At 36.6% G+C, this 12,507-nt stretch overlaps 1 protein-coding gene across 7 annotated transcripts in view; it reads right to left on the minus strand.

Moving 5' to 3' along the window:
- Positions 1-12,507, minus strand: part of LOC117564783 (leucine-rich repeat-containing protein 15) — a 64,543-nt gene that overhangs the window by 22,074 nt on the left and 29,962 nt on the right. The window contains exon 1 of one of the 7 annotated variants that reach the window (XM_052002270.1): positions 5,232-5,253. The exons of 5 other annotated variants lie outside the window; for them this stretch is intronic. The gene's annotated coding sequence lies outside the window, so the exon portion shown is untranslated. Of the gene's footprint in view, positions 1-4,899; positions 5,055-5,231; positions 5,254-12,507 lie in introns of those variants that run through there. One more of the 7 variants, XM_052002268.1, reaches the window with a different exon arrangement.

Raw genomic sequence — 12,507 nt, forward strand, 5'->3', positions numbered from 1 at the left:
GGAAATTTTATCCGAAATGATTTTTGCTTTAGTCGCAATCTATTTCATTGTTCTCTACAACAATTGTTATTTTGTTGTAATATTCTAAAAATATGAACTAAGAGAAAAATATGTTAATATACATTGTTATTACATTGTTTAAATCAGCAGCTATTTTATTCTTTTCTACAGCTGTCAAATTTTAAGTATATACATATGTTTCTAGCCAATTAATTGCATTTAAAAGTTTGACTCTTTGTCTTGGCAATTTCTTTGTCTTGAAATGGTTTTATTTCATTTACAAGTTATTTCATTGTTGGCCACTGCAATTGTTAACTTTGTAATAATCTTCAAAAAATATGAATTAAAAGATAAATATATATTTGAGGTCAGAATTTTATATTTGTTTTTACAAGCTAAAGCAAATTGTGATATACTTTCAGTTAGAAGCTTTTCATTCTTTGCTACAATTGTTAATTTTACTGCCAATAATATTCATATTCAGAAACGTAGCTTTATAAATACTTAATAGCATTAAAATTGAGCACAACACTTTGCTGCTTAGTGGTGGTCGCTGTGTGAATGCTTATTAGGTCAGCTGCTTTCAGTTAGCTGAGAACGTATTGGAAAAACAGGAGTTGGACGCAGCCCGAGGCGTCGTCGCAACCACGATGAAGATGATGATGATGATGATGCTGTGTTAATGATGTTGAAAGCAGGATGTTTTTGCTTCGACTGGTCGAGGATATGCCGGCATGCCTATGTGTGTATAGAAGGGAATAGGTAGAGGAGAGGGAAGGGAAGGGGAAGGGGAATACAGGTACTATAGACAGGCTGGACCTTACACGAAAATAGCTGGCATTCCTTTTGAAGTTTACGCACAAATATGCTCTCTATCCAGTGTTTGCTTCCCCGGGCAGCCAACAGGATAATAATTAACGCAATAATCATCGATGAATGAATATAATATGAGTGAGCAGGCAGGCAGGTAGGGAGGGGGTGGTGGGGAATGCGATTGCGAATGAATGAGCTGCTTGGCATAATGAACGAACGCAACGCAACGCGCGTTTAACCCATTCAAGTGGAGTCGAGGCCCTCCAGTTTAACAAGGTTCCCTCTCCTCCCTTCCCTTTCCCCCTTTTTTGTTGTGGTGCGTGTGTTCATTTGGTAATTTGCGTAGGTGATGCCATGGAATTTGATTTTCACACGTGTAACTGCTCCTGCCATCGTCATCGCCATCGCCATCGTCAGGCGTTCCATCTTTGCAGCGTGTTTGTTGTCGTTCATGTTAATGTAAATAATAATGTGAAATGCTCGGTACAATTACCTTCCACTCGCTGATTCCGCACACATGCCGCATAAAAATAGAAAGCCACAAAAGCAAAGCTAAAGCTAAAGCCAAAGCCATTTCCATCTTCATCGTTATAGACCTCCTATGGACTGATCAAATTCAAAACTCCACTCTCAACACAGACTTCAATTCGCCTTCGCCTTCAATCTGTTGAGTGCAGACTGCAATTACGGCAAATCCAAACGAATTTCAGCATTTATTGCAGTTCAAAGCTCACGAGCGAGTTGCAATCATAATAATAATCGTAAATATGCGAAACGATGACAACCTAAAAAACCAAAAAAAAAAAAGGAAAAACTCCCAAGATCTTCACTGCTGACAACAAAAACTGCGCTGTAAATCAACAAATGCTTTTCCTGTGTAAAAGTTCCGTTGATGGCATCACGTGATATCTAAATGAAAATTCTTCAACTTGGGAAAATAAGCGCTGACAGTGAGACGGCTTCAAATTTGAAGATGACCAGATAAAGAATGGGAAAGCAGCTCAGACAGCGAGATGATTCTATATCTAATTACTCAATTGTGTTGACAGCCAGTTGTAACTATGCATAATGCATTTCTATGTATTACATATGCAATTCACTATTTACTTATGAAAATACACAGCAAGAAAAACATTTTTAAAAAGTTTTTTTAAAAAAACATTTAAATGAAAAGCACAAATTTTTGAGTTCTACAAGTTATACACAATAAATATTTATCATTTAAACCTTGACTAAATATAAAACTTGTTCAAGTTAAAAGATTATGTGAAATAAAAATAATTGAGAAAACTCATTTTATCCTTGAAATATCACACGCAATAAACATCATTTGAAAAACTTATTTTAAATATAAATTAAAATATATATTAAATATAAATCAAATACATTTTGAAGTTATGACAACTTTGAAATAAAGTTTTTACTTTACGTTTTTCTATAAATTTCTTTCTTCAACAATTTTGAGATCTTTGATTTATTTCTTTCTGTGCATAATTCTTACATATGTATAGAGTTATGTTGAAAACACAATGTTAAGCAGACAGCCAAGTGTAATACAAAACGCGAGTGAGAGAAGAATTCCAATGCAAAACGCAGAAAAAGCATTAAAAGACACGCAAATTGCACTGCACTTCACTCACAGTGCAGTCTAGGGGAAGAGGGAGTGGAGGAGTAGGTGGGGAAACGGGAGCAGGGGAAGGGGAGCACTATTTTGGTCCCATTTTAATGGCAGATAGGCATCAAAAGTCGCTCGGCCATTTTGTTGAACGTACAGTTTGCGTGTGTAATGCAATTTATCAAGGCATTTGATTTAGTTGTAAGAAATTCAACTTAATTTCTGGACTTGTGCAAAATTGGCCAAGTCTAGCATGTGTATGGGCCACTAAAATGGGGTTTGTCCTGCCACGAATGAATGTTGCAGGTGTCATCTTCGGGGCAAATTGCAAAATTATACTACAGTTGAAATATTGTATTTAATATATGGGAGTCAGTTTATGTCTGCATTTCTAGCCATAACTCATGAAACTACACCGACTTGTTAAGCGTATGGAAATTGGCGTGAGACGTTTATCATACAAACATTTTCATTATGGAAATTGTGAACAACAGAAATCGCAGCTTGTACTTTGCTTTTTTAATTGCTGGCGAGACGCGACAACATCAACAACAACAACGGCAGGAAAACAATCGTAGCTACAAAGACGATAAGTGGACACTACACACACACAGACACTCAGACACACACACACCAAGACATCTGCAATATGCAAATGAGACGATGGGCGGGGCAAAACTCGATAAGAAATAATAATAATGAAATTAATGACAGCAACATTTTATTAATCTTGTCTTGAATTTCGTTCTTCGTTTTTCGCTTTTTGTTCGCTGAGTTCTTCTTATTTGCTCGCACATAATTTTGGTAGTCGTCTGGCATTGTAAGAGCGACGTTATAATAAAACAGCAGCTGCAGCCGCCGCTGTCTGAACAACAACAGTTGCAAAGGCTTCTTGGCAACCAATGCACGACCCGAGCGCCAACTGCTGCTGCTGCCGTTACGTTACAACACTTCGTATGTACATACATACTATGTGTGTGTGTATGTAATCCTGTTTCGCACACTCTGCATTAGTATTCGTTTCTGGCTCGCGCTCTCTGAGCGTGCGTCTCTCTGGTATATGTGTGTGTGAGTGGTGGTAGCTCTCGCTCTCGCTCCCTCTTTCTCGCTCTGCACTGTGTTTCACTGCCATTATATTTCATTTACTCATTTCAATTTCATTGCGAGATTTCATTTCCATGCTGCCGCTGCGACAGCTCTTGGCTCCGCCCCTAAAGATGGCACGCAGTGTTTTACTTCCATTCCGTTTCTTATGTACAATCCGATTGGACTGTGTGTTTGCATTTGTGACTTTGCAGTGTGTTTGCATTGTGTTTGCGCCTGGCTTTTAAGAGTACAATATTCATTATTTACTTAAGAGCTTTTGTTTTTGCTGCTGTCTTTTTACAGTGTGTGTGTGTGTGTGTGTGTGTATGTATATATTTATGTTTGTCCTGGCATGCAATTGTTGATGTGTCTCGTTTTACAATTTAAAGGCATTTCCTTTGAATTTTGCAGTGCGCGCGCGCTCGCTCCCTCATCGAAAAATATTGTACGATACTGTATTAAATAAATATTTTACTTGCAAGGTAAAAACAATATTTTGGTTTTAGTCTCTGCTTAATTTGGCCGTTGTCAGCTCTCTGTTGAATATCCTATCACGCTTCACATCCTGCTCGTCCTTCTCCTCCTCCTCCTCCTCATGGACTAATTTAAAATTTATGCTTTATACATTTTGCTGGGCAATTTGGTTTTTGTAGGTGCAGTCGTCGTTTTCGTTCTCGTTCTTGTCTTAGTTTCTTTATTTTTCATGAAAATTTTATGTTAACGTTCAGATTTTTCTCCCAAAAAATATTATATATATAGGGATTGGGAGGAAAACTTCCCCAAAGAGAGAAAGAGAAGTTCGTTTTTGCAATGCAAAATTTGCACTATTTTATTGGCGTTTTGCGCTTGGCAGGAAAACTCTCAACATTTCATTTGCAATTTTCTTTTCATGTTTGCATTTTATGACTTTTTCTTTAGCACTTCGTTGGCTGCCACGCCCACGCCTACACACCACTCCCAACGCCAAATTCTTCGTCTGCTTTTTCTTCTTCCTCCTTGGCAATTGGCAACATCTGCGTAATGCAATTTTCTTGGCATGCCAAGCGAAAATTTCCTTTTGTCGACATTTCTCTTACTCCTTTCGCTTATTTTCTTTGCAATTTTAACTGTTTGCCGGCTGCCATTTTAATTCCTTGCTGCTATTGCATTCGCTTCCTTGCCCGGAACTCGCTGCAGGCCAAATGATCTGCGCATTGGGCAAACAACTCTCGACCACGCCCCCAAAGGAGAATTAAGTCTGGGATTAGGACTGCATAAAAAATATCTATAGTGAAATTCTAGTTGAAAACTACTTCTTTAGTCCTGTGGCTGGATATGCCAAAGGATAAACGTAATTTAGATATGAAAAACTTGCATTTCTTTACATATTTTTATTGCATCTTTACCTCACTGATCGGCTATTAAACAAGTGTGTGTGAGTGTGTGTGTGTGTCGAAGGCTATTTTATGGCAGTGTCCTGCGCCTCCTGGCCATATCCTGTGAGCCTTTTGTTGAAAGTTTATAGCACTCTGGTCAGGTTTTTCATCGCCAGAGATGTGACAATAATTCAAAGCCAGACAAAAGGCTAGCTCAGTTCACCTGCAAATTTATGATCCTCTCCACCCACTTCAACAGGCCACGTGCTAGATATTTTTGCTTTTTACTTTTTTCTTTGCTATTTGGAGAGTTCAAATTTGGCATAACGGCGCATTTTATAGTTCAGGAAGCTCGTAAATACCTGAAGAGAAAATCGTTGAACTGGCAAAACAAGCTCTACGATAAATTTAAATACCCTGTAGGCTTATAGAATTTGTTATAAATATCTATAATTGAATACTAAATAATCTACCAAATTGCAAAGAAATTAAAGTTCACAATTCTTTACTTTAGCCAGATTTATAAATATTATATCATTTTGTATGTCCTTCCATCCACCAATTCAAACATTTAAAGGGTATAAGCTGACACACATGTGATTTTTTGTGGCGATTTTCTATTAGTGTTTTTTTCTATCGTTTGACTTGAACACGAACCCAAAAATTTACCTACTCAACTTTATTATCATATTTCTTTAATATATTAGAATTTCAATAGCTGAACCCATTTTCCTTCCCCTATTCACGGTTCTAATTTTTTTTGGTTCGTTCGTTTTTTTTTTATCAGTTTGCTGACTGACTTGTGAAAACTTTGCTCAGCAGTTTTTGACATTTTGTATGATGGATTGCATTTTATGCTAATTGAGTTTAAACACACTTACATACATCTTTTCGTTCGTCTCGCTGTCTCCTGTTCTATCTGCTTCTTTTTTTTTGTTTTTTGCAGTCATTGCCTTTTTTTTGTTTTATTCTTTTTTTGCCTGCAACTTTTGTCATATTTGTGCTGTGGCTGAAGTGAGTTTGGAAAGGGTTCGATGCTGCCTGCCACTAACAGACTGATGATGCTTGCGGCAAAACTAGAAAGTCCTGGCTATCTAAAACATTTTCCGACTTTTAAGGTTTTTAAGAACATTAGCCAGTATTTACTTATTAAGTGAAAAATGCGCCAATAAATTTATTTATATTAAGTTCGAAACATTGACTAACAGATAATGGCGAATAATGTATTAAAATATAGAATACAATTATTAAAGTATTCATTCAAGCATAAAAAATCCATTAAACTTTTGTTGTATGTATATAAACTAGCTCATAAATGTAAAGGTTATTCTAAAATATCTTTGGAATAACTGTCGATTAAATATTTATTATTAAATATGAATCATTGTCGAAATTGAAACTTAAAGATAATAACGACGAATCTCTTAAAATATACACAACAGATTCTGTAAAACTTCTTATTATTACACTTTTATAATTTCATTACAGAAAATCTCCTAAATTATAGTCAACAAATTGTATACATATTCTTAGTACTAAAATATTAAAATATTCATGATTGAAATATATGTTTAATCCATTAAACTTTAGGAATATATACATAATTATGGATGGGAAGAATATCTTTATATATAATTTAAGAATTATATAAAGATTGATTGCACAAATATTTGCTCAACTTTGCCAAAATATAAACTAACATATAAATGGGTAGTCTGAAAATTGTATAAAGATTCTTTAATATTCATAATTGAAATATCTTTTCAAAACTCATTCATTCAACTATTCACTTCTGCGCCTTTTTCAAATGTAATTTATTTGTAGCTCTTCGCTGACCACTAACATATAAATTGGTAAAATATAGTTAGAAAATTATATAAAAATTCTTTAATATTCATAATTGAAATATTTTCTTAAAACTCATTCATTCTATTCACTTCTGCATGTGAGTTATTTGTGGCTCTATGCTGACCACATGCCTGACATCATGTGGCAATCTTTTTGGCTAAATTTGAATTTGAAATGTATTAAACAAATTGTGAAAAATTAGAAAATCGTCACACTGAATGGGATCGAAATACATAGCATATATGAGGAGGGAGGAGGGAGAAATATATTTCCTATGCATGATGCCTGATGCTCGATGCGGATGATGATGATGATGTATGATGATGGATTGTCAACTTAATTACAATGGCAAACAAAGGAAAATTGCATAAAACACTTTCTGGGCGTACATTTACACATTGTGGTCTCTGTTATGCCAACTGCCGGCAGATTTCCGATTGCCTTTGCAATGCCAATGTGCGTATGCAAAAGGCAAACACACACACACACACAGGACTCACGTGGAAAGATTAAAAGGACTTGCCGGTTTGTGCCGGGTGTGTTGTGTGGCAGGATCAGAAGCAGGGCAAAAGGAGGCAGGAGGAGGAGGGCGTGACAACTAAGCTGCCTAATCTTGGCTGCAATTGTTGCGAGTGCGATGCGATGCGATACGAATAGTCGGTCCTTGAATGCCAGCCAGCACTTTTAGTCTGCATAATAATTACGCTATCACATTCCAAACACACACACACACACTCAAACACACACATTGTTCGCGCATCGTAAATTAGAATGTTTTTGCTTTTTCACACAATTAAAGTCAACACACACTCACACACACACACACACACACATATGAGGCCCGTGGGGACGCAATTAAAATTTTCAAATGCCACGTCAAGTTTTCTCCGCTTTCCCTGCCCCCCATTTAATTCATTTTACGGTTTAATTTAGTTTTGTGATATATGTTGTGTTGTGTGTTGAGTTAGTGCGAAGATGATCAGCGGTTCCATTAATTAATGTCAGCTCAAGTCCATTTGGCAGTCTTTTGTTCTTAGTCTTGGAATAAGAAGTATGTTAAACACTTGAACAGAAAGGTGCTCAATCATTCAGCTAATTGGGAGCCAACTGATGCTGGAATCTTGGTAACTAAACCTGCCTGGACTTCAAACTAAGTAACTCAACTAAGCACACTCAACTGTCACACTCTATTAGTTCACGTTCAATCGTGGCAATCGTGAGGCATCTGCGGTTTATCTTCCTCTTTAAATTCATTTGGCAGCACACAATTGTTTCCTATACTCGAAACCGCCCTCGGAAAGTATTGTTGTACCGAGTATTTTGCCTTTTCTATGCCTTTTTCCTAACTCGTTTTGTGGCCGGCCTTTTAATGGCATCAATTAAAATTTTGCGTACGTGACAAGAATTTCATGCAGCAGCAGTCGAAAGTTTCCACTTTTGATGTTCGGTCCGAAAGGAGTAACAACAACAACAACCAAGAATGAGCAACACAAAATAAAAAAACAATGCATAAAAATTATGAAACTTTGAAGCGTAAAATTAAAATTGGCAAGAGAAGAAGCAACAACAGCAACAACAACAAGTGAAGAAGACACGTCGAAGAAATCGAGTTGAAGCCAAAGTCGGATGACCCGAAAAAAGAGGCCAAATGTTGTGGGCGTTGCCCCAAGTTGCACCAACAACGAGCAGCAGATAATGCCGATAATGCGAATCCGAATACGAATATGAATTGTTGTGAGTGTCAAGGTATTCACTAAATTAAACGCCAAGATCAATTAATATATTAATTTCAAGTTTAGGTTCAAGTCAATAAAAAGGGTTTTGTTTCAAGTTTTTACAATTAATTCATAATTAGTCATTTAAAGCAGTTGATTTTACCTAATTGTTATTTAACAAATATAACTAAATAAATTCATTTTATGAAGATTAAGTTAATATATTAATTCAAGTTTAGGTCGATGTCGAAAATGAAGTTTGTTTCCTTTCCACTATTATTTTAATGAAGTTAATTTTACTAGCTAAGTTGACTTATTTGTGAACTAACTATCAATGGTCATCAAATAATTTACTGATTTTAAGTTAAAGTCCAAAGATGAAAAAGGGGCTTCTTTAAATTTTTAATCATAGTTCATAATTAGTCATCTAGTTCAGTTAATTTTATTAGATGAATTGACTTGTTTGTGATTTAACAATTCTATATTTCTATAAATTAATTAAGGTAATTTCACTAGATGAATTAACTTGTTTCTAATGCAACAATTAGAGATAAAAAATATGCAAGATCGTTAAATATATTAGTTCCAAGTTTGGGACAAAGTCATAAAGGGGTTTGATCTTTCTTTTAATTATAATTAATTACAATTCATGTACTTACTCAATTGACTTATTTACGAATCAACAATTAGATGTAAATCAATTCTATTCGGTAACTCAAAACAAGTTTTGCAACTGATAACTAGAATTGTCTTAGGTTTGTTTGGATTCAGCTTTGCGTAAATTCAGCATTTTAAAATGGCTTTATATAAGTATTTTTGCATTTTTTTTGAATATAGATGATCATTTGAAACACTCTTTAAAGAATAAATATTCAATTGTAGTTTTCAAGAAATTTCAAGCGAGATCTATCAATCAGAATTGAGCTCTAGTATTTGAACCATATTTTAGACTCTTGAATATGACAGGCGAATGATTATAGTGAATGGTATTTGCTATAACTACCCGTTATCCTGCAGCAATATTTCTCGTTTATTGTCCTAACCCCCCTCCCCTTGTCGACGTCTAATCAATACCCAAATGGCAAGCCGCAACGCATTTATTTGTGCAATGGCGCGTGAAATAAATGTCAACCGCAACTTAAACCGCATATGCTGATAGCGCTGTGGCTGAGCATAGCTCCTTCCTCCACCTCCTTCAGTCGCGTGGTGACAACCCACCCGAGACCGGCAACAAGACTTCCCAAGAGCAAGAGAAAGACCAAGAGCGAGGCCATTACACATGGCCCAGACAACGCAGCAGGCACATGTTCCGAACCGGGGCGATATGAGTCGTTCCTTTATCTTTTTATTGGCTGCCGTCGTCGTCGACTCCCAAGCGAGTAGAAAGAAGCACAAAAAACATATAGAAAAAGCCACATTACAAGAATTTTCATATTTCTAGACAATTTTTCCAAGATTTTCCCTTACGTTTTTTTTTTTGTGATGTTAATTCACACGCTACATTTATAATGTGCGAATTCTGATTGCGATTTCGATTTGGATTTCCATTTCCTATCGCGACACACACTTGGGAGTTTGGGTTTTGGTCGTCGATCCGGTGAATGTTGCTAATAAATTTCAAATGCAACAAAGTGTCGAACAACCGATAGCCAACTATGTGGATGTTCACATCGAACAACGAAGATTGATTTGGCGGAATAAATGGGGCTAACACAGCGCAGTGTGAGAGAGATGGGGAGAGGCGAGGTCAGTGGGGAATGAACTAGCTGACTGACTGCAAGTGATTTTGACTGGCTGCGAGAGTATTATTCATTGTTGGGGTCCTTCCAAAAAGGCCAGACAACACCCTCAAAGCGACTGATGTCCAACAACAACAACAGAAGCAGCACAAAATAAAATAAGAGAAACGACGGAAAAAAATTGGCCAGACGGCGACAAAGCGCAAATAAATATTTCGGTGGGAGCGAGAGCGAAGCTTAACAGACATTTAAACGTTTGTACAAGCCCATGAAATGTCCTTTTGGCAGGACGAAGGGCCAACTGCGATTGGGAAGGAGGCGAGGACAACACAGCACATTTAGTCAGTCAATAAAACTTGTTAACGCCGTAATTGCCAGCAATTTATTTATGTGGCTTCAACTTGAGGCAGTTGCAAGTGGGAGTGGGAGTTCTTATGTTACAAGAACTAGTTTCATTTTGCTGTGTAGTAGATCGAATCTTTTGGTTGAAAAACAATTAAAAATTCATTAGAAACACACACAAACACACACACACATAAATTGTGCAATAACACGCACTGCGAATACTTTAGCTTGATTGTTTTCAATTGGCTGAAAGACTTGGGCCAACGTCTTAGACCTCACAACAACCGTCAGCCAACGGAAACTTCAAGACTTGTGCATGTAACGTAAAAAATAATGTTGTCGCAAGTGTTGAGGGTGTTGATGCATTTGATGAGATCGCTATCGCTCCGAGTGTGGAGAGTGAGGAGTGTGGGCCATGACGACTACAAACTACATGTGCCAAACACGACTCGGAAGCGCGTTCCCAATACTTGGCCCGGATGGAGATGTAGCTGAAGTCTTCTTTGCTGGCCAAGGCAAAATCAAAGTTAACTGAAATGCAACTTAAACTCTGACTTTCCTAGAAAAGTGCTTTATTGGTTTCGCTGTTTCAGCCAAAGATCAAATGACTTCACATTGTTTTCACAGACAAACGAATGACAATTTGCATAAACGTCGCGGGGACAACAACATCCCCCCTCAACAACCAACAACCAACAGACCTCGGTCTTCCTTCTCTACTATCTCTACAACCATTAAGCTTCATCAAAGGGCTGACAGTGGAAATTGCGGGGTGTTTGTGCCCAGGCATATGTTGCTTTTGTTGCTGGTGCGTTGTTGTTTTCACGCCAAGTGACAATACATGTAACAAACACACACACACACACACATACAGCAAGCAACAAGCGCCATCCTCCATCCAAAAGGGGGAACATCCCCCATCTCCACAAGCTCATCCCTTTTGGCTCAAAGCATTTTGTGTTTCATGTGTCAAATTTAAAATGACAGCGAATTTAATCGATTTATGCTTTTGTTTTGCTCTGATTTCCACAAACGAAACGTCAAATGGCTTCCAAGGGTTAAGAGAGAATAAAATTACGGACTAAGTACGCTCTTTCTGGTCGTTTTTTGCTACTACGTTAATTAATTTATGCAGCCTTCAAATGGGAAATTGTTGCATAAAAGTTTTTCAAATTGGCCATTGGATGCAACTTTGTGCAACAAAACTTAATTGAATTGAAATGTCTGTTTGACATGATATCGCATAGCCAATTCAAGTTATAGCCATTTCTCCACTTGTTGCCAGCACTTAGCATAAGTTGTAGTTGTTGTTGTTGTTGCAACGGTTTCTGTTGTCGGTTTTCTGTTTTCTGTTTTGATGGCTTCCCAAGTGTCTGACTCTCTCGGGTTTTGAAGACTGCCCTGCCTGCAGGCCTTCAACTTATTAAATATTACAATTTTTATATATTTTAATATTAGCCATAAAAAGTCGAGGATCTGTTGAACCTCAATTAGTTGACTTGCAATTTAACAGATTAATTTCATGTAAAAAATAACACATTGCGGATACTTTGGCTTTGCGGTTGGTTTTGTTACACTTCCAATAGTTGATTGTTGAAAAAATATGATTTAAAATGGAAATTTGAAAACTTTATTTCATTACAATATAATTGACTTTTCTTATAAGCAGACATAACTCGCCTTTGCAGTGTATTAATATAAGGAAAATGATGTGGAAAATTATTTTGTTGTAGTGAAAATTAAATATGGAATGAGTAATAAGAAACCGGAGTTGCTTTTGACTCAGTGACGGTTAACAAATTATATCTAAATTACCAATTTGCATGGTAGCGTGTCATTATCCAAGTTGAAAGCGAACTCTAAAAGTAATGTATATTTATTATATATAGGCACTGACGTATATATTAGTATTTATGTACATATTGCATTATGTTAATCAAGTGTAATCATTTGTCACAAGAATTCTCTCCCACCTAAAGAAGGAATAAGTA

This window comes from Drosophila albomicans, chromosome 2L (assembly GCF_009650485.2).
Source record: "Drosophila albomicans strain 15112-1751.03 chromosome 2L, ASM965048v2, whole genome shotgun sequence".
Taxonomy (NCBI): domain Eukaryota; kingdom Metazoa; phylum Arthropoda; class Insecta; order Diptera; family Drosophilidae; genus Drosophila; species Drosophila albomicans.